The sequence below is a fragment of the Lepidochelys kempii genome, chromosome 4 (genome assembly GCF_965140265.1).
Source record: "Lepidochelys kempii isolate rLepKem1 chromosome 4, rLepKem1.hap2, whole genome shotgun sequence".
Lineage (NCBI taxonomy): Eukaryota > Metazoa > Chordata > Testudines > Cheloniidae > Lepidochelys > Lepidochelys kempii.
In genome coordinates this window covers 74,074,729-74,098,467 of record NC_133259.1, presented here as the reverse complement: position 1 = coordinate 74,098,467, position 23,739 = coordinate 74,074,729, and the positions used below count along the sequence as shown (strand labels likewise).

At 39.2% G+C, this 23,739-nt stretch overlaps 1 long non-coding RNA gene across 1 annotated transcript in view; it reads left to right on the top strand.

Moving 5' to 3' along the window:
- Positions 1-595: 595 nt before the first annotated feature.
- LOC140910543 (uncharacterized) overlaps positions 596-23,739 on the top strand; it is a 30,786-nt gene continuing 7,642 nt past the window's right edge. Inside the window, exons 1-4 of the long non-coding RNA XR_012158641.1 lie at positions 596-1,499; positions 18,909-19,059; positions 19,175-19,255; positions 21,048-21,125. This is a non-coding gene — a long non-coding RNA (uncharacterized lncRNA). The remainder of the gene's footprint in view (positions 1,500-18,908; positions 19,060-19,174; positions 19,256-21,047; positions 21,126-23,739) is intronic.

The window sequence follows — 23,739 nt, the reverse complement described above, 5'->3', positions numbered from 1 at the left end:
TTTAAATTAAAATACTAAACTAATATCTAACCTAGTAAATACTAAACTAATTTTAATAGCAAAGGGTATGACTGCAACATTTATGTTGAGTAGCACTTACACAAATTATGCATTGCTCACACTAGTTGGCTTCAGAGGGGTAATCAGGCAGAAGAATTGCAGAATGGGGCCCAGAGTAAGTTGCATGTGCTACACCATGCAACACGTACTATCATCAGGAACAAAACCCTTACTTTCAGCACCAGCAAACAAACATTTACTCCTTGAACTAAATTAACTATTGTCCAGTAGCAGTATTTGGCCCATGCAAAGGATAAGAGCCTATGATTAGAGTGGGATAAGACGCACTTACCAGCATATTACACTGCTCCAACCTTGACAGACCATGGCCTACGGTAAGTAAAACATGAATTTAATCTGACTTGTTCATTTCATGTCTTCTGTTACATAGCTTTACAAATTCAAAAGCAACATGAATTACAAATGGTTATTGCTACTGATCAAGTTTGGTGAGCAGTGCTAATCATGAGCTGCAAGGTCCAGTGAGGTTGCGCAAGTATGCTTTATACATTAAGCTCTTAAGGTTGGTTTCTCCTTCCATCTCTCTCCAGTATCAAAGCTGCAATAACAATTTTCCTGCCATTTGCTTACTACAAAATAAAAAGGCAAAATATGGAATAATGTATTTCCTGTCTTTTGCCTTCAACATTTGTTCCAAGACTTCAAAAATATAGAATATTGAATTCATAATGGCAGCTATAAGCAGAAACACATCTTCATGAAACTCCATTTTGCCTAATTTAGATCAATACACTGAGAACCAATTACTTGTCTACTTTACATTATAAAAACTAAATAGTTGTCAACATTGGTTTAAAAACCAGAATTTGAGTTACACAGGACAAAAAAGAGCTGTAACCTTTAAAATGTATTTGTATTGCGCTCTTAAAATTCGGAAGTTTCTGAACCAAATATATTCAAACTCAGGGGGGAAATTTCTTTAAGACTAAAACCAAAGTGTATCAAAACTTCACCCTGAAAATTTTTTTCCCAAAGTTTTAAGAGAACAAATACAGAGGTTCATAACAATGCTATATCAACTCGTTTAGCTGTTTTGTTAATATAATGCTATGTGGACGTCTAGAAAAGTAACTTAGGGAATATGAAAATATGTTAAAGGCCTGGTTATTCTTTCACCTGAACTTTAGCGGAGCTATTCCTAATTAATAAAGTTACTGAGTTACATTGGTGTAAAAATATTGAGAGAAGAATAAGGCTCTTGAAGTGTAAATGAAAATGATTTTTTTCAGCACAAATTTAGAACAAGACACAATATACGGTACATGGAAAGCACAAAAAAATATTTTGGACTACTTTTTAGGTAGAACTATTTGAAGTGGAGGAATACCAAGTTCTAGACAGGCCATTTGCCAAAAGCTGGTCAGGCAACAACACAGAGGTAATGGAAAGATGTCCTTCCTTGGGTGTATGAAATAATGGTATGAGTTATTTAAAAATAATTTTCTTGCATTGTAATTGTTTATTTAAATGAAGTATCTGTCAACTAAACCTTTTAAAAAGAAGAACCCACCCTAATCATCTATAACAGCTTTTTCAAATATGTCTACAGTAATATCTGACTTGTGGCAAGACACCAAATAGAAAAGGCAGTGAATCAAAGGAAGCTGAAGTAAATGTATAATCAAAACTAAATCTAACAGCATTTGTAATCATGCATAAATGGAGATGCAAGCACACAATAAGCCCTGGAGAACACATTTATCAAAAAGACAGAAAACTTAAACAGTGAAACAGACATCAAGTGTAAGATAACATTTAGAGTTATCTGTGATATTGTCATGTTAAAACAGTCTCTCAAGTTAAAAGGAATTTATATCCTCCAAGGAAGCTGGCTTCCTATTTGTGTGTCATCATGTGTTCAAAACCTATCCACAAAGCCATGACTCCAAAGACCGCTTGGCAACTCACAAGCATGGTATTTTCCAAGTGCTCTGTATTATAGTAGTGGCATCTTTCATCAAGCCCAAACCAAAAATTTCTCTTGTAAGCTTAATTTTCTTTGATTTGCCTTGATTGCATTTTTATGGATAATTTATCTTTAAACAACAAGATCCTATTTCTATTGAAATATATGCATCCAACCACTGCCTTCCAAATAAATTTAACAACCTACAGACTAAAAATAAACTTTTGAGTGATACTGTATTTTCTTGGGAAGCATTAAAGAGTATTTTCATACAGACTCAACTTTTCCTCAAATTATATTTCAATTTGTCACAAAAATGATAGCTGGAGCCACTCACTAGCTATTAAAATGGAAAAGGGACAGGCAGAGTTTAGTATTACACTGAAATAAAGAGCAACTATCACATGGCAGCAAATTTTATTACAACATTTAATATTGTATTCAAAACCTGATTGTAATCAAAAACTGCCAATCCATTATTCTGCATTGTTTTTCCAGTCAATGCTAACTATTACCAGAAATCCCTGAGTTAACGCACAAAATACAGGACCCCAACTTCAGAGGCAAGTTAAGCACAGAGTCTCACCAGTTTGTAATCCCTTCAGTGTATAAATTACATTAAGACTGACTCCTTTAGACACATTCAACATGTAATTTAACCATCACCTCTCAACTTGACCTAGTGCCTCTGATACAGTGACAAAGTAGCAAAACATTTTTACAGTATGATCACTAATGGAAGAAAAGCTGCAGCCACTGTAGGAAAAATAGCATAAAGCCCAACTCTGCTTTCCATCTCGCAGAGCCTCCTTTCACAATAGGGCAAGTATGAGAAGTTAGCTGGTGGAGCAAATGCATGTTAGTAGTATTACCTTAAGGGCCTGAGCCTGCACTTACACAAGGTGTAAATTAGGTAAAGAAAAATGAAGAACACAGTGTAAGCCAGGAAGAATAATGACCTAAGAGACCATCATCTAGTTATTCATCATAAACTGACCATTTATTCCAGTAATATCTGACCTGTTGTTCCAGAACCCCAATCAGCTCAGAGGGGGGTCTCATGGAGTCCATGGGTTTTATCAGAACTTTCCTCACTCTTTCAGATCTTAGCACTTATATGCAGTCAGGTTTCTAGATAATACCTGCTTGGTAAGGATTCAAACCTATGAGTTACCTCCATTTATCCTGTGAGCATTCAAGTCCCCAAAACTATGTTGTTTACTCCATTTTTTGTGTTTTTCCCCCCAACAGGATACTGTATACCTTTCTATTTAACTCTAAAGCATTTACTTGTGCAACAACTAAAACTACTCATTTGAGTGAGAGCTGCAGGAATAGGTCTTATGAGCAACTGCAGAGAGCTGGGAGGTGAGATGGAAACGAAGAATCTCATAGACACTGCCCAAATTCCTTATAGAAGTCTCTTGTCCCTGCACATGCATGATGTATGCTTTATGATCTTCTGTCTTACAAGTTAATAAAATCAAGCATAGTTGCCTTAGAGACAGGTTAGCTATGGTATCAACTAAAAAATAAAGTGCTACAGGGAATTTACAGGAAAAATGGACTTAAAATGTTCAGGACCATCTGAGCCAACCACCCACCCAGTATAAGTATATTTTGGCAGTAAAGGTATTATTGTTTCCCTGCCCTTACTACATAATGTTTTTCCCTTAAGTCAATGCATTTTTAACTGTGTATCTGGCTACATTGCTAAAAGATGTGTCTGAGGTAGAGAGATCCAAAATATCTTATTTAAAAACGTGTTGCTCTGGGCTATATCTTTTCCATAAGCATCTCTTAATCATGACTAGATAGAACTTATATTCATCACTACATATTAGATATTCAGAGGCTACAGTGGTCAGTTTAGGACCATAACTTCTACAGTATATTCTTCAATACTCCAACCATTACTTGTTATGTTGTGTCTCTAAGTTGTTCATTCACGCACAGTGCAATACAGCAATGGAGAAACAGATTAGAATTTAGCCCAAAATATAAACAGTCAATATTACTTGAGTTTCCATGAGACTGGGGGCATAAGTAGAATGTAGCTGGGGTGGTAGAGTGATGGCTTCCCAAGTCATACTGGCTGCATAGGTTAGAATTCAGTATGGATCTGGCTCTAGATTGCAATACGTCATCCAGGTCAGTTATCTCCAATGGACTAAGGAAGAGGTATACTACATCTGTTTTATCACTTTCATATGATTTGCAATTTCCTGTTCACAACAGTGTTTCCTAAGTCATCTTCGTGTTCTCTGTTCAGTGAGCTAGATCAGTGTCTTTGGGTTTATTTTTCTGCAAATTAAACTGGGAGAGCAAAACCTTTTAAGAACGAGTGAAGTAACAACTAATTTTACTTTGTGAGCTGTCCCACTGAAAATACAGTGAATCCTCACAAAGTACTACTCATCATGAGTAAGGATGAGAAAAGGACCATTTCAGTGGGGTCTCCTTCAACAGGATCTGTCCATTTAAGAAACCTTTCTTCCAAGTTCAAAATGGGGATGGTTATTCTCTCCCACTTGCTACCTGTACATGATTCATGGCCAAACAGCTATCCCTGCCCCCTAGTCCTAGAGGCCTCAGTTCAGCAGCAATTCATTGGTGCTTTTTGCAGCACAGTCCAAAGAAAGCAAAAGTAATCAAAGAAGTCGGCTTTCTCCAGCCAGTCCTCTCTAGTGAAACAGTCAGCAGTTCAATCTATCCACGTTCTGCGCCTTTTGCTCCTGACTCAACCCATTGCCGGGTCCTTCAGCTTGAGAGCTGTTTCCTTGGGGATCTTAGGAAGAGCTTTCTCCAAACTCTTGTAACCTCTATTCTCTGAAATAGAGCCTCCTCACAGAGAAGTTAGAACTCATCGCATCTGGTCCACTTCTTGCCTCCTCCAAACCCTACTGCATCCAGACAGGGATTATACACCTCATCACAGGGCCACACAATCTGGTCAATACATATCTGTCTATGGTAACCAACAACTTGAATTTCACCCATCAGGTGATGATAGCTAATGCTGTATGTGGATCACAGATTTTCACAGCTCCAGTTGACCACCTCTTCTTGGCCACTTGCCAGATGTCAGGGACTGTGGGTCTCAAACCCTAGTCCACAAGGCTGTTAAGAGTTAGGCAGCCCCAACTTGCCACCCAGTGACCTGCTGACATGTGCTAGAATAGCAGCTGAACTCTAGCAGTTCTGGAATCTGATTGATGGAATCCCAGGGGTCGTGATTGGTCCCCAGATGCTATTTAAGCCAAGCACAGGAAGAGGAAGTTGTCCATGCAACTGGGTTCTCCCTGCTTTGGACTGCTTCCATTATGATACCTGTTCCTCCTGCCTGCTGCTGACCTCCTGGTAAACTGATCCTGCCTGCCAAACCGGATTCTCAGTTTGCCCTTGGCCTGTCTCAGATGCTGACGACCTGGTATTGGACCCAGTCTGACTCCCAACTCCTGCGCTGACCACTAGGTCACACCACCCACATCCCAGTCATGACACCAGACTACTGAGAGAGGACCCAGCTGCTGGATACTATGTGTTAAGCATCCGGAGTCTAAACAGAGCCTACATGCTGGGCTGGTGCTCGGGTCTCCAAGCACACTTTCGAAGTGCAGGTCCTCTATTGGGCACTCGATACTGAGAGCTTATACCATGCAGCCAACTGCCCAGCACTTGGAATCAGCGCTAGCCTCTCAGATTTCCCCCACAGCTTAAACAAACCCACTCTCAGAACTGCACCTGCTGGGGTGAGCCTTCTGGTTTATATCTTCAAGACTGTTCAGCTTTTGTACCTAAAACCACTAAGAGACAGTTTGCAAAGGACTTGAATACACCACTGATTTTTAATCATATGAGAAACTACATATCTATATAACAACATTCCATAAATGTCAGTCTGTGTGACTTTGAAGCCTGAAGTGTTTGAGTCGGTAATGGAAACAGCAGCAGTATTTTTGGGAGCTCTTTTTGTTCAGAATATCACTAGGTTGAATCATCGTTGTGTTTCATGATCTGTTACTATCCAATTTTTAAGTTCTCAGCCATTTCACGCATGTGACTTCATGAATTACACCTGTGCAACAGCATGGACTTTCAGTTACTAGCACAAAAATAATAAATCCTACACAAATTTCCCTGACTCAGTTTCCTCACCACTCTACAGCATATTTTGGGCTGGGGTCAGGATCTGGGGCTGAGCAGCAGCTTTCTGTTGCAGTGCATCACTTCTGTGCTGAAATATTAAACCTTGTCTCCCAACTCTGCTACTCTAAACTTGACCAGTACATCCCATTCCTTTCTCCAGCCAAAATTTCCTATCTCTCTTCAAGTTTTTCTAGGTTATATGTCCTATCACCCATTGTTCTGCTGTAACTTTCAACTTGCTACACTTCCTACAGACCAAGCTGACCGAACTGGTTTCCCAACTCAGGCACCTTTCTTAGCATAACTATTGTGTGGTCAAAGCAAAGTACTCCCTATTGTTCTCAGTCTGGGGAAGACATGACATAACCTAATCAGCAATAGAGGAATCCACATAGAGGTTCATGATACAGCAATTTTTCATAGCAACAACTTCATAATATGAACCAGAATTCATAAGCTGCACGTACAGATTTCCTAAATCATTACACAGGTGTAATTATGTTTTCACTGGATCACTTTCCATAAGAGGCAGGCAGTCAATTTTAGCACTAATTGAAGCTTCCAAGCATGCTTCACAGTTAGTTCCAGTTAGACTACAATGAAGTAGTTTAGCAAAGAGGTATCAAAGAAGTGTGATTGTGGCAATGTCTTCATTTGAAAGGAGCTGGCTAGCTCCAGGTCCTTATCTCTACCAAATAATTGGAAAGAAAGGAAACAGCTCCATCTGAATCAAATGAAAATAAGTCTTGGAATACACAGATGACACTAACCTATGCTAGTTCATGGATCTTCTGCAGCAGCTTCGGATACATGTTGAACAGGAGAGATAAGACTGATCTCTGTGCCATTCTGCAGCTGTGGGCTTAGGGGATGAAGAGTGACTGCCCATAACTACCTCTGAGAACTCTCTGACAAGGATGAATGGAACCACTTTACAGTAATCCCATATCCATGACCACTTCTTGGTTTATGATATTGAATGCTGCTAAAACGTCTATGAGTGATATACTAGCAAGGAGATTTCATTTCTCTGTTCATTGCCACAACGAGATACTAAATTGACCCCAGAGACTAATGCCATTTCCATGTAGTCTCCTGGTCCGAAGCCTAATTTATCAGTATCGAAAGAATCAAAGGATGCCAGGTGCTGTTGGAGTTGGCCTACCACCACATTTCTCAATGATGTTTACCATGAAAAAAATAGATTAGCAATAGGGCAATAGCTGCCAATGACATTTAGTGGAAAGACAGTTTCTTGAGGAACTACACCACTACCTATCTGAGGGCTGCTGACAAGTTGCCCTTCCTCGAGTCAGCTTTTATGATCCCCATTAACAACAGGCCCAGACATTCTCAATTGTTTTTCCACTAGCCACAAAAGGCATGGATCCAAATTGCAATTGGTCAAGACAGTTTCACACAGAACATCTAAAACCTCTAACTGAGACTGGATGATGCTACCGATCAACAGAGATCGAATTTTGAAATATACTGGTTATGTGAGATTCCCCATATCAGTTCCATTACCAAATCATCTGTGCTCATATTTTAAATGGTTCATCAGCACCACAGGCCAAATCTTCTAGCTTTATTCAGCTGAAAGACTCCAACTAAAAAGTGAATATGCAGTTTGCAGAAGTAAGGAATGCAGCTCTTATATATTCTTTTTTCTCCAAAACAGACAAAACATGTTTCTGCTCTACAAAATAAATAAATAATAATATATTTTGTCAAAGTCCACTGATTTAATACCCCACATAGTTAGTGTTACAATCCTGGATGAGCCCCACCTCCTCGCCATTCACCAGGTTGCTTTACTTGGATCTAACCTACCATATGGACCCCATGTACTCTTAGCATGGCTTGGTTTGAGCAGAATCTAAGCCAGGTCTCTGGCTCTCAGCATCCTCTTGGAACACAGATCCTTCTTCTAGCTGCCGCCACCACCACCACAACAATCACCATACACCCTCTTAGAGAAATGAGACTCTTCCCTGAATTGCAATCCGAGATGGAGGCAAAAAGAAAACAGTGAAGGCAAATTAGTTTACACTTAAGATGGCATTCACAAAACAAAATAGAGTGTATAATTTGATATGTGCACAGACATAGATTAATCTGTCATAATTATGTTGAAGTATGTTTTGTCTCTTAAGAAAAAAAAAGTAACTACAAATACCATGAGTGTTATAACTAGTAGTACCACTTCAGAAGTTTCAGATAATACAAAGTCTAATTTTTAGAGCAGATGGAAGCCAGAACTCCTGGACTATTATTTAACAATAATATGGAAATTCATAGGGAGCCCATTGTGTTAGACACCATACTGACTGCAATGGGGTGGCATCCACCTCTCATGAGCACCCCCTTGGCTGAGTGAGGGTGCCTGCCCTTTCTCTCTACCTTGTAGTGAATCTTCAGCAATTCAGACCTCTGACCAAGTCTCACACAGTCTGTATATGAAACAAAAAATAGATTAACTCCTTCTGGGGTATACATCCAACAGGAGGCCTATCCCAGTACCCCTTGGTTGGTCTTCCTTCAGCCCTAACTCGGCTAACAGATAGTCCCTCAATCTTCAAACCTCAGGGTCTTTTCCTGGCTGAGTCTTGCTCCCCTGGTCCCTGCCAGCAACTGCTCTGCCTGAGGTCCTGCAGGTCCTTCAGCCATCCAGAAGCACTATGTTAACTCCTCTGGCTCCAGGCAGCAACTGCTCTCTGCTCTGCACTACAGCTATTACATTGACCGCTGGGTCCAGGTTGGCTACTGCCTGCAGACCCTCTGATTGGCTGCATCCCATGCAGTCTCTCTAGGCTGCTCGGAGGACTGATTTCCACTGCTCCTTTCTGGGATGGGGTGTGATAGGATCTTGAGGCATCCAGGAGGGGACCTCAAAGGACCTGATACACCCCATCACACTGACAAATGGCAAAAATAGTAAGCCTTTGGCATAGGGACCAAGTAGAAGATGAGAGACAACAAATGGATACAGCAGATATAGGGAGCACAGGGTAATAATGAGAATATTTATTTCAAATTAGAAATACATTAAAAGAAGTACCCATCTACAGGCTCCAATTTCCCTACCAATTTTTCAAAATTCTATAAACAATACACAAAGCAACTAGCTTGCCTCTTCTAGCAAGCTTCAAAACAAACTCAGATATTACCAACCCCTCATATATTGGCCTTTTTCTCAATCCCCTTACTCCTCTTCAAAGGCCAGGTAAAACAATTGGGCTCTATGGCGTCCCCTGAAAGTAGTCAAATCTGACTACTTCAGACCAGAGGTAGCAGGGCATTCCAGAGTCCTGGGGCCCTTATGAGGAAAGTCCAGGCAGAAGCATCCTTTCTATTATTGTCAAGGATAGAGCTAGTTGGAAAGGTATTTCTTTTTCTCTGTGGAAAATTTAATTGAACATGAGGAAAAAAAGGTTTGTTTGGGGGTTGTTTGTTTAAGTTGTAGCAGAAAATTTCAACTTTTCATCTAAAAAATGAAAACCGTTTCCCTCCCATTTTTCAGCAACTGAAAACTTTTACATTTTCAGATTTTAAGATGTAAAATTGAAACTGTTCAGGAATGCATATACATCCTACAAAAAAATGTTCATTTTGTAAAAAAAAGGTTTTGTAGGAAATTTTCAACAATCCCTAATCAAAAGGAATGTGTCATTCATGTGTCTACTCACTGCAATTGAAACAATCATGGGGAAAGAAGGTGATTCTCAGGTAGGCTGCTTCCAAGCCATTTCTAGTTTTATAGGTTAAAGTCAGCATCTTAGAAATCTAACCAGAAGCTCAAATATCATCAAATCTAGGAGTACATCTGTTGTGTGCTCCCTATAGAATTACATACAAAATCCTATGTTAAAAAAAACATGCAGTTTAAATAGAAAAACATGTAGAAGTTAGGAAAAGCCAGAATTAAGGTTGCCTGTGCAATATCCCCAGCTCCTTACCCCAAACCTGCCTCCACTGGCTCCCAGTCCTTCCCATTTCCTTCTCTCCCAGTCACTCCCTCTGGCTTTATCCATTTTGTCTCCTCTAAACCCCCACTAACTCCCTGTTCCCCTCATGCCACTATTTTCCCCAACTGTCACTCACTCCCAGACTTGTTTTCGCCAGGCACCTCACCCAGTCTCAGTCGGTCTCCCTCGCTCTTGGGCCCCAGCCTCCTTGCCCAGCCAGTCCCAGTTTCACTCCCTGATTACTCATCCGATCTGTCATCCTGTCTCAACAGATGTCAGGTTCACATCAAAGCTAAATTTTTCCTCGTGGGCATACACAGAAAGATTGGGGATTTATAGGTGAATGGGTGGAATTTCCAGGTGGAAAGGTGGAGTTTCATGATATCAGTGGGTAAAGTGACTTCAGTGTTTGTGGGAGAGTTCAGTAACTGAAAACTTTGAGTCAAAATATTGTACTGAAAATTTTCAGATTTTTGAATTGTGTACTTTAAATGTTGGGAAATCACGAGAATATGGTCAGGTGCCAGAGACACCAAATACATGCATTAATTAAATAATGCGTTAGCTCTGCCAAAAGCAGGTCATCCATTTATCCTAATTCTCCGTTTGCACAATTTTACAAACTATACATTTATTTCTCTAGAATTTCTTTTATTTTTTATACCTAAAAGATTTTTTTTTTCATTTCACAGCTTTCCCTTTCACAGGTCACCCACCTGATTATTTGTCCCCATCTACAATATCTTCCACAAGTTAATTTTCACAACACTAACTACTACTCACAGCATCAAATTGTACCGAGGTCTCCAGAGAGCTGGCTAGTCCCCTCCTCAGTATTAGTCAAGCCCTGCAAGCTGCCTCTTGGATGTGCTGAGCATTCTTAACTCCAATTGACATCAGTGTAAATTGAAGGCACAGTGCCACTTGGAAGATTGAGTCCTTTGGGAGCAATTCACAGCAAAGCTGCTGCTAAGCTGCTAAGTGCCTGACATATCCTATAGCTACATTCAACCAATCAGCTATAGAAGTCAATGTTGTTCAGTGCATAAAATGTTCATCTTGCGAACTCTGGCATGAATTATCAACCAAGGCACAGCATACACCCTTTTCCTTCTTTTCTGGGCACAGCCCACCCCACCCTCTAATACCAGAGTAAGGACTTCACAATGGATTTTCAAACACTAAGCAAGATATACAGATACTTAGAGCTATCTGTGTGTATTTATAATCATGTACAATTCTTAACCCTTTATTGGTTGAGGTTAGCACAACATCTGTTAGAGACTGTGCCACTCAACCAAGTGCCACAATAGCTACACACAGCGGACAAGTTACAGTTATATTTAGGAGAATATTTTAGAGGTGTTAGTTTTTGGTTTTTTTTTTTAAGTAAGCATGGTTCTGCTGTTTTATTTTTCAAAATTAAGCTCTGGTTATACATTGAATTGCAGCTGATATTCTACTAATAACAAGACAAAAATCACTACTATAGGTTTTATTATTATTCAGGAAGGATATGAAACTATAATGAACCTGAAGTAAAATTTATATTTAAAAAAATCTTGTATTTAAGAACTTTTTTCTTTAGAGCCTTTTTCTAACACTGCTGCTATATTTTTATTTATGACCTGGGGAAAATTTTAGCTATGCTCTGAGTACCCCTAAAATCCTAAGAAACCTACAAGCAAAGAAACTTTTATCAGTACATCTGGAAGTGAAAAGGAAGTACCAGCCCATTGGACCACCACCTATTACTTGTTTGACAGTTGTGAGTAAACGGATGAGCAATCAGACAATGGGCAAACATGATGGGGTCATCCTTGCTGTAGACCCGTGAAATCTGATAAAGCACAAGTTTTTACAGCCTTGACAATTAAGTCATTCAGGAAGTAAGTGGAAGGAAGCCAGGCACTGTTGAGGAGTTTTCCCTCCTTCAGCTTTTTGCAAAGTGACTTGAAATTTTAGATAAAACAGTCTGTGCATCAACTCCGTTCAAACCCTAAGGACAAGAGAGGATTGATTGATTAATACCATATATCCTGTTTCAGTCTAGGTCAATGGTGGGCAGCCTGCAGGCTGCAGGACCCACCAAATTCACGGTCCATTTTGGTCAATTTCATGATCATAGAATTTTAAATATCAAAAAATTCATTATTTCAGATACTTAAATCTGAAATTTCATGGTGTTGTAATTATCAGAGTCCTGGCCCAAAGAGGAGTTGTGGGGTGGGGGTGGGGGGTTGCAAGGTTACTGTAGGGTTGCGGTACTGCTACTCCTACTTCTGCACTGCTGCTGCTGGTGGTGCTGCCTGAGAGCTGAGTGGCCTGAGAGCGGCGGCTGCTGGCCAGTAGCGCAGCTCTAAAGGCAGAGCCACCTCCAGCAGCGGCGCAGCTGAAAGGATGGCATGGTCTGATATTGCCACCCTCACGGCCTTCAGAGCTAGACACCTGGCCAACAGCTGTCGCTTTCTGGCTGCCCAGCTCTGAAGGCAGCACATAAGTCAGAGTGGCAATGCCATGCGCCCCCTAAAATAACCTTGCAACTCCCCTACAACTCCCTTTTGGGTCAGGACCCCAATTTGAGAAATCCTGGTCTCCCCCCATGAAATTGGTTTAGTACAGGGTAAAATTACATGACTATGAATTTTGTAGTGTCCTACTAATGATTCTGTTCAGACAGAGAAGTCAAATTACCCACTTTAGTACCTGTAGTGGTTTTCCAACAGGAATTGTCCCACTCAGAAAAATAAGATAAAATTAAAGTATGAAATGTCCCTCATCCCAATTCTGTTCCCTAAAATAACCTTAAAAATAAAATAAAATAACCTTGCAACTCCCCTACAACTCCCTTTTGGGTCAGGACCCCAATTTGAGAAATCCTGGTCTCCCCCCATGAAATTGGTTTAGTACAGGGTAAAATTCATGACTATGAATTTTGTAGTGTCTTACTAATGATTCTGTTCAGACAGAGAAGTCAAATTACCCACTTTAGTACCTGTAGTGGTTTTCCAACAGGAATTGTCCCACTCAGAAAAATAAGATAAAATTAAAGTATGAAATGTCCCTCATCCCAATTCTGTTCCATTCACAGCTATTAAACAACCAGCATAGTGCATTCATCTTCAATATGAAGGATTCATGTATGACAGTTACTCCAGAGCCCTAGGCTATGTTAATGCAAACCTCTGTAAGGTGCCCCAAAGCAGTAGCAGCAGGACTTGAGGAAGTCCCTATATTTTGTGAAATTACTTATCAATCACAGAAGAGCAGGGAGGGCACTTTTAAAAGAGCCTTTAGTGAATGAGTACATGGGCAGCTATTGATGCAGTGGGAATTAAGGTGCCTCACGTATAATTCTGACCTGCAGCCATCACTAACCAATGAAATGTAATCATTGTTTCTAATATTTCAACATTTTAATGTGACTATTAAAAGCATGAGTGGAGGGATATTTTATCACAACAGATCAACACTTAAAATAATCATTACACTTGGCCTGTCGATTTTGGTAATGAAAAGTCTACGTAAAACGAGCGAAAGTCACAAAAATGGACAAAACCAGAACCTTCTATCCAAACGATGACCAATTACATTTTTGAAAAAATAAAACACCTGGATATACCCACAATGAAGACAGGACAGAACTGAAGCCTTTTATCTAAGCTCCCTGAACTTTGATTTGGATATGGGTTCTATCTGAATCACCACACTCCTTTTGATATTTGCCTATTCAAACCAGAGCAATGAAATTTTCCAGCACCAGAACCTACCTACCTCAGCCCATGTAATAAGGTATTAGACTTAAATCTCCTAATATACTATTCAATACTAAAGGCCATTGCCTGGTCTCAGTTACACCTATGTAAATCTGAACTGATCCTTTTAGCTCAGTGGAAGTAGTGTTGAACACAGACCTTTTAAACATAAAAGAAAATGAGTAAACAAAGAGGGAAAGTTGACTTTTTACATAAATATGTCTATATATTTAGAAAATTATCACTTGCCATTATTAAGTTAAAAAATAATAATGCTACTGTAATTTATCAAGTGTTGATGATGTATGTGGCACTGCAGAAGGTATATAAAGACATTTCTTACCACACAGACTTTACAGTTATCTAGTAATTGGACACAGTCAATAATATTAAGATTGGGACAGAACTGTGATCCAAAGTGTGAAGAGGCAGACTGAAAATTTGGGATTGTCTCAGTTACCCTCTGTCTTCAATACTATATTATAACTAAATCACAAAGTTTGTGTCACGTTTTCTTAAATTGTAATAAGTACAAATATTTAGAAGTAATTGTTAATAGCAATAACAAAAGCAAGAATCTGATCTCCCTCGCTGTGAGAACAGTAAGTCTATAAACACACAAAATGTATACTTTGAATTCATTTAATTTTCCGACAGAAATGAAGTCCTACAATAAGCCAATTTACTTAACACCACTGGGTGCCTTAATGGCATGCCTTTTGTCCTTGATTTCAAATTAAATCAACTTTTTGGGGCTCTTCTTCCTTGGGAGTACTCTTTAGGAAACTGTTACTCTAATGAGATTATATATATAAAAACACATTCTCTTACAGTCACTGATAATACACTGGGCTAGTGTAATTTATCATCAGAGAAAGGAAAACTGATTAGGTATTATTGAAAAGTGGGCATTATCTATTAAAGAGCAGTTCCAGGAGCAAACTCAGATTAACAATAGAAAACAGGTCAGTAAGATACAAGTTGTACTTTAAGCTGCTTTCCTGGAATTTGATATCTACGGTGATATGAATTCAGTTTCACAGGCTTTATTTTTGGCACCATAGTGCCAGACTTGAAGTCCTGGATTACTAAAAGAGATTGTGTTATTCTGGTTTTGCATATTCATTCAAAAATCAGTCATAAGTTTTCACTTGCATCTATTATAACTGACTCATCACTCTCTCAGTCAATAACTAGGAAAGTAACTTTTTTTTATTGTGTAATTATTTAGCAAACATCTCAATAGCAACTAGATACATACAGGACATTTGGGACATGACTAGAAATATATGGGACACACAGGACATTCATTACACCATGGAACTTTAATACTGAAGAACAAATTCAGCCTTATAAACCAACTGTCTTCAGTGGGAGCACTAATTTTACAGTTGGGTGTAAAACTGGGATTGCTTCCTTCCCCCCCCTGCCACACACACCCCCCAAAAAATTGGTTAGTCTATAAGGTGCCACAAGTACTCCTTTTCTTTTTGCGAATACAGACTAACACGGCTGCTACTCTGAAAACTGTTTTTTTTTTCTTGTTTTAAACTTTTTCTCAACTAATGACCAGCCTGTCTTATTGGCTGGAGGAGGTCAGTAAACAAGCAAGCAATACATTTCTACAGGGACTAGCCTACTGTATTCTTCTTCACCAGCACCCTACTGAGAGCCAAGGAACCTCATCATCTTCTTTGTAAGTAAAGTGCATGTGATAAGGAGAAGATGTACACTGGCTTTACTACGAAAGTGTTGCTGTAAAGGTTCATGGGAGTCACTTAAAGGAGCTCCCCTTCTAGTACTCCCTAGTCTCCCTTCCAGTCCTTCCAACGGCTCTACTGTCGTTGATGACAGCAACACGAAACAATCCCAACCTATCCACTTCTTAGATCAGTAAACTCTACTGATAGCAACAGTGCATTAATGGAGTGCAAGGAGAAAAAATCATCAACATGGAGTAACCAGAATCAACAAAGAAGGAGAGAACATCAAAGCATCAGCAAAGAAGAAGGTTACTTGCATCAATATAGAAGGGAATAATAAATAAGAGTGTTTTGATTTTGAAAGTTGCTGAACACCTGTATTTCCCTTTGGCTTCAGCGTGATTCATGGGTGCTTGGCACTATCTGAAAAAAAGACATCTCTATTTAGGTGGATAAATATGAATTTAAAAGCCTAATTTTGGACACCCAAAGTTTGGTCTAAGTAAATATATCTACATCAAGTTGTCTAAAATGTGCAGATATGGGCAAATATAATCCAAATTTCAACTTTAGGAAAAAGGAGGTTTTGTTGTTTTTTTTTTAAAAGAAGCTGAGAGAAAGAAATATCACAATATGTCAAAGCAGCTGCTCAAGAAAGCAACAACAGACAATGGCAGGGAAAAAAAAGTCACTGCAGCGCCTCAAGGAGGACAGCATTGTTCTGCCTGTAGTTGAAGTGTGTGTGTGTGTGTGAAAATGTGAGTGTTGAACAATATATTGTAATGAGGGATGAAGTCTTTTCTCAGGTATACGTATTTATTTACCTGTCATTGCAGTCAATGGTGGTTGCACATGTACATGCCTCTGGGGAGAAGTTTGCTTTGCAATTTTAGATAGGTGGGTGTCAAAGGCATTGTTTCCCACCAGAAATAAGAGCAAAGACAGAGTAATGTTTTTTTAATTATTTTATTCTATTCTCTTATTAGGGATACAGATGACTCCTACTGTAGTTGTGCTGAGTAGTGAAAAAATAAACATGAATAGCCTATGTGATTTACTATGTTCTTCAGAGGCTGAAAAGTAATTTCATAACTAAACTTTGGGCTTGAATTTTATGTCTAGTTATTCAGTTAGGCTGAATGGCAGATCTTCTGGAGTAAATGGGCTAGTTTTCTCTCTCAGTTGGACCACTGTAAATCTGGAGCAAGACTACTGAAGTCAATACACTTGCTTACACTAGGGATCTTTTTTTTAAAAAATGCCACCATTGCTAGCACCAATTAAGCTCCACGGGTATAAACAACATTGGGAATCAATGTGGATGATCTCTGACAGCCATTTTCAGCACCACGCTGATTAGACTTGCCCTGAGCAAGTTAGGTGAGAGGTTGCTTAAAATGCCAGTAGCAGCCGTCCTACTCGAGGGCTTCCACCATGCTTGCACTGGTGGAGCTGAAGCAACCTAGAAACATCAGCTAAGGTTTTAAAGAGGCATCCCTATCCACAATGGACATCAGTATTGTCTCATTATTTTGCATGCTCGCCATTATCCACGTGGTGCAGAGGGGAGAGGCTACCTGGTCCATATTGGTAAACCCAGCTTCCTGTAGGCAGATAGCAGCAATAGCCAAGGCTTTGAGAAATCCCTGAAAATGCCTGTCACATTTAATAAACTGTTTAGTTTAATACAGAGGAAACTAGTGTTAGGGTGAATTCTGATGCTTCTTTTCTATCTATGCACTCACAATACATACAGAGATCATGGTGTGATCGTTGCTGCAGGGCCCAGGATAGCAGTCCTTCCTCAGGCAAAACTCCCATTGACACTGGTGAGAGATTTGCTTGAGTAAAGAGTGAGCACAATGTGCTGATTAGGGCCCATAATTATAGGGGAAAGTGGTTTGATGATTAGGATATCCTGCCTCCTCCCTATCACGTAACTCTGACTACTTAAACAAATACAGTGTTGTGTGATTTACACTCCTTAAGGTTAATTAGACTCCTTTTCATATTTCCTTTCAAATCAGAATAAGGGTTGCAAACATTTTCAAAGGGACAGTTAAGGCCAGTTCATCTTAGAAACATAAAGCAAGCCAATTCCCCCCTTATAAGCTAAAATATTAAAATATTGGTAAAACATTATTTTACTCCAAGAAGAGAGATCTGAGGGCTCAATAATGCAAAGGGCTGGTGTACCCGAGTATTATTGGATCAATTCAAAATAATACTTTAAAGACTCAGCTATGGACTGATGCATTACATAAACAATCTCTGTGTTTGTCACATTGTGCTGGTATCCATTGAGTTATCTCACATCCAGTATATGCAATGAAGAGCATGTGCTCGCATGTATGTGTGTGTGAGAGAGGGAGATAGGGAGCTTGTAATATAAACATGCAGTTCTTTAAAAAGAAGATATATTTTAATAGAGGTGAAATTGGCAATACTTAACATGCTTATGTCAGTTTGAAAAAATTATTCATTGGTTTGGTTTAAAATCAGAGATTCCCACATTGGCTGTGTTGTGAACAGTCCCCTAGAAAAGCAAAACAATGACTTGCTGGATGAAGCTTTAGGGATGGGTGTTGATGAAAAGGTTTCCTTGTATTATTTTCATTGTGTTTCCTGCTTGTCTCATCACTGATTATTTTGAGTGGAGAGCCAGAAAATACACAGTACTTTTAAGAAACATCTTGGGGAATTATTTCCTCTGCAACTGGAAGTTTCACCCCAAAATTGCTCATCTGTTTATTTGTAATACTGTAGTATCTGAGTGCCTCACAATCTTTAATGTATTTTCCTCACAATACCCACTCAAAATTGTCTTCCCTGCAATTGGTAACAAAATGGGCCTGGGACAGGGGAGATCACTAAAGGCTGTATTGTGACCCTCTTACTCACACTAGTGAGCAGTTATTTACCTCACCAGGGACTAGTCACATGAGCAACTACTGTCCAATGTGATTTAGGAGGAGCATAATCTGGCCCTAAATAGCAGTAAAAACACACCAGTGTAAGTCTGTGACCATTTTTATTTTGTCTGTGGTCACTTGAAAAGGCTCAAATCAGAACTGGACAGAATAGAACTGCAAGATGAAACCACAACTAGTTCTGGCTCGAAATTTAATAAGTATTCCACAAGTACTTAGATACTTCAAAACATGGGACTATGAGCCTCTCATGGGCATTTCAGATATTTTGATACTCTGGCCTGTAGCTATTAGCCATTTTTTTAATATCTTCTGGGTATAAAACTGAGAATGTAGTGATTTTTATAGTTGGTTATTTCCTTTTATTCGTGCACAAGGGTAATGAGCCCATGATTATTCTGTATATCCATCAACAGCTTCTAATACCGATGACCATGATCTACTACCCTGTGGATATTTGCTAGAGTTGTCAGAATGGACCTTCAATGGAATTGCTCCTTCCTCTTCAAAATATGCTAAAGGAGTAGTGCTGGGTCAACTACTCATCATCCTTGAGGGCTCTTGCAGGTAAAGTTCTGTAAGTTTCCATGTGTACGGGAAGCCACTAAAGGGATATCATGCAATGTTTTGGGCTGCAGCATCTATCTGCTAGCAAGACTCACTCAGTTTTTTTTAAACCTAGATTCTACAATCTCATTACACTCCCATTGTGTAACTGAGATAGGGATCCTAATGTAAGCAAACAGGCTACCTCTCAACCCAGGTAAGTTTGAAGTAATTCTTGTTGGAGGGATTCAGAGTAACAGCCGTGTTAGTCTGTATTCGCAAAAAGAAAAGGAGTACTTGTGGCACCTTAGAGACTAACCAATTTAATTGAGCATAAGCTTTCGTGAGCTACAGCTCACTTCATCGGATGCATACTGTGGAAACTGCAGAAGACATTATATACACAGAGACCATGAAACAATACCTCCTCCCACCCCACTCTCCTGCTGGTAATAGCTTATCTAAAGTGATCACTCTCCTTACAATGTGTATGATAATCAAGTTGGGCCATTTCCAGCACAAATCCAGGTTTTCTCACCCTCCGCCCCCCCCCCCCCGCAAACTCACTCTCACCCCCCAAAAAAGGGGGAGGGGGAAGGGGAGGTGAGAAAGGTGCCACAAGTACTCCTTTTCTTCTTGTTGGAGGGAGTTACATTCCATTTGAATATGAGGATGAGAGAGGGGTTTGCAACTTCTATTGAGGGTGTACTACATAATCACCTTTAACCAAAACAGTATGTAGCCTGGGAGTCCTCTATAACCTTCCACATGAGACTTATGGTCTCAGATAGGGGTGGCCCACTGTGTATTTTACCCAATATGCTAGATGAGAAACTCTAACATCTCCTCTCAGATACAGACCTTGCAACGGTCTTCCATACTTTTGCCACAACAAACTCTCAACTTAAATAAAAGTTCCTTCCAGGTTTAATGACTGTAATGAGTTCTGTTTAGATTTACCCTTGAAGTCCACCAAGAAGCACCAGTGGGTTCAGAGTGCAGCTACCTACTTCTTAAGTGAAGCAGGCTGCTGTGAATGAATAACAACTGCATTTAAGTGTCAGAATTGGCTTCATTTCTATATCTGAATGTAGTTTGTATTGCTGGTGATAATTTAACCCTCTAAATTACCTGGAACCCAAGCCAAAGCCTATTTCTGCAGTTAAGATCATCTGGAAGCCTTTTACGATAAGAATAGATGCTTTGAACACTCCAGGCCAGATCCTCCTTTCACTTAAACCAGGAATAACCTCAGTGAATTCAATGAAATTACACTACTGTAAAACTGGTGTAAGTGACAGGAGAGTTAGACAGGGTTCTTTGAGTTGCAGACCCTCCTCTTTAGAATACATTTGTCTTTGTAGTCTATCAGAACCTAAGGCATGGCATGATGAAGGGCCCAATTTATTTAAGTTTGCAAAAAGGCATACATAATTGCTGTTTTTATTTTTGTAATGGAAACACCCATGGTGATAGGCACTAGAAATTAATGAAATAATATCCTGTGACTGCCAGGTGAATCTTTGACAACTGTCTACTCCAGAAGGGAATGGCAAAGTCTTGGTTAGGCACAGGAAAAGCTTTAAAAAATGACCTATTGATTGAAAATATGGATATATTCTCATACGCTGAGAAGATGACTGATCACAATAATTGTCCTGTGCTTGTATTTAGAAGCTTCTTTTCTTATATCAGTTTTTAGCTGCAGTGTAAAAAGGGCTACAATACACTAGTTCAAGCAGAGTTAAATATTTCGTTTCTATGTTTTGAGGTTTATTTGTATCCAGGTTGCCATTTAATCAGCTTCTTATGTTGTGAACCCATTTATTCCTGTCAGGATAGCCATAATCAAAAGGTGTAATATGAATAAAACATCAAAATATATTAAAGTCAATTAATCAGCCAAATATGAACTTATATATAATAGAAGAAGTTAATTGTTTAAGGGTCTGGCATTGTGATTACCTTGATTGTCTTTCTGGCTTCACTTCAACAATTTATTATCTCAGTTTCAGATAAAATAAATCCGATGGGGAAATAGGCATCCACTTCAACTGAGTTTGTTTTGGCATTGCATTCAACAAAAGGTAAGTTCATTTACCTGCTATAGGATTTATAGTTACTAGAGGATATGCCATCATTCCGTCATTAAATCTCTGTCCAAAGCAATAATGTTTGCCTTTCATTACTTTACTCAGAAAAATTAAGAAACCTAGTAAACTTTCTAATCCATCTCATAAATTTGTTTGTTAATACCAAAGTAAACCAAAATTACCTGAGAAGTCATCTAATTTCTGAGAACTCCTAGAGGGCAGTATATTCAGTTAGACCCTATTACACAAAGGAAAGATGGTTTCACTGGAGATTTGTTTTAAAAGCAAAATTGCTGCTGCACAGCAACAACTTGAGTTTTGCAGGACTCAAATCTAAGCTCTCCTCTCCACTACTCTACTGACTTCACACTATCTTCCTTCTCTGCACACAACTACAACATGGGGAATGACTGTCTCGGTGGCAGTGCTGCTGAAAAAGATCTGGGGGTTACAGTGAACCAAAACTGAATAGGAGTGGTCAATGTGATGCAGCTGCAAAAAAAGGCTAATATAATTCTTGTGTATATTAACAGGAGTGTTGTAAGAAAGACATAGGGGGTAGTTGTCCTGCTCTGCTCGGCACTGGTAAAGGCCCAGCTGGAATTCTGTGTCCAATTCTGGGCACCACAATTTAGGAAGGATGCAGACAAATTGGAAAGAGTCTAGAGAAGAGCAACAGAAATGATAAAAGATTTATAAAACCAGACCTATGAGGAAAGGTTGAAAAAACTGGGTCTGTTTAGTCCTAAGAAAAGGAGAGTGATGGATGACCTGATAACAGCCTTCCAATATGTTAAGGGCTGTTATAAAGAGGACAGTGATAAATTGTTCTCCATGTCCACTGAAGGCAGAACAAGCATCAATGGGTTTAATATGAAGCAAGGGAGATGTATGTTAGCTATTAGGAAAAACTTTCTAACTATGAGGGTAGTTAAGCTCTGGAATAGGCTTCCAAGAGAGGTCATGGAGTCCTCATCATTGGAAGTATTTAAAAAACAAGTTGAACAAACACCTGTCAGAGATGTTTACTTGGTCCGGCCACAGTGCAGAGGGCTGGACTTGATGATTTCTCAAGTTCCCTTCCAGCCCTACATTTCTATGATTCCTCTTTCACAGAAAGTTAGGCAAATCCAATATCTGACCTTTTCTCTCTACTGACACTATTAAAACTCTTGTCCAAGCTCTAATGATCTCATTTCCAGACTACTACGTCATTCTCCTTTCTAACTGCAACTTCACCCCCCTCAAACCCATCCAAAATACTGCTGCTAAGATCATCTTCCTGACTCATTACTCTGATTTTATAACATTTCTTGTCTTTACTTATAAACCTTTTTTTAAAAAAAAATAGCTTTACTTACCATCCTAGGCACACTGTTGTAAACTCAGGGAGCTGGTACGTAAGATCCCACAGGAAGCAAGTCTAAGAGGAAATACAGTTCAAGAGAGTTGTCAATTTCTCAAAGAGACATTATTAAGGGCACAAGAGCAAACTATCCCACTGCGTAGGAAAGATAGGAAGTATGGCAAGAGACCACCCTGGCTTAACCAGAAGATTTTCAATTATCTGAAACTCATAAAGAGTCCTATAAAAAGTGGAAACTGGGTCAAATTACAAAGGATGAATATAAACAAACAACACAAGTATGTAGGGATAAAATTAGAAAGGCAAAGGCACAAAATGAGATTAAACTAGCTAGAGACATAAAGGGTAACAAGAAAACATTTTACAAATATATTAGAAGCAAGAGGAAGCCAAGGACAAGGTAGGCCCATTACTCAATGAGGTGGGGGAAAACAATAACAGAACATGTGAAAATGGCAGAAGTACTAAATGACTTTTTTGTTTCAGTTTTTACCCCAAAAGTTTGTAGTGATTGGACAGCTAACATATTGAATGCCAGTGAAAATGAGATAGCATCAGAGGCTAAAATAGGGAAAGGACAAGTTAAAAATTACTTAGACAAATTAGATGTCTTCAAGTAACCAGGGCCTGATGAAATACATCCTAGAATACACAAAGAGCAGACTGAGGAGATATCTGAGCCATTAGCAATTATCTCTGAAAAATCATGGAAGACAGGAAAGATTCCAGAGGACTTGAAAAGGGCAAATATAGTGCCAATTTATAAAAAGGAAGACAGACAACCTGGGGGATTACAAACCAGTCAGCTCAACATCAGTACCCAGAAAGATAATGGAGCAAATAATTAAGCAATCAATTTGCAAATACAAAGAAGATAATAAGGTGATAAGTAACAGTCAGCATGGATTTGTCCAAAACAAGTTGTGTCAAAACAACCTAATAGCTTTCTTTGACAGAGTAACAACTTTGTGGATACAGGGGAAAGCAGTAGATGTGGTATATCTTGACTTTAGTGAGGCTTTTGAAAAGGTCTAGCATGACCTTCTTAAACTAGGAAAATACCGTCTACCTGGAGCTACTATAAGGTGGGTACATAACTGGTTGGAAAACTGTTCCCAGAGAGTACTTATCAGTGGTTCACAGTCAAGTTGGAAAGACCTATCAAGTGGGGTCCTGCAGGGATCAGTTTTGGGTCTCTTCAATATCTAAATCATTGTGACACCCTGGCACCCCCTTATTTAC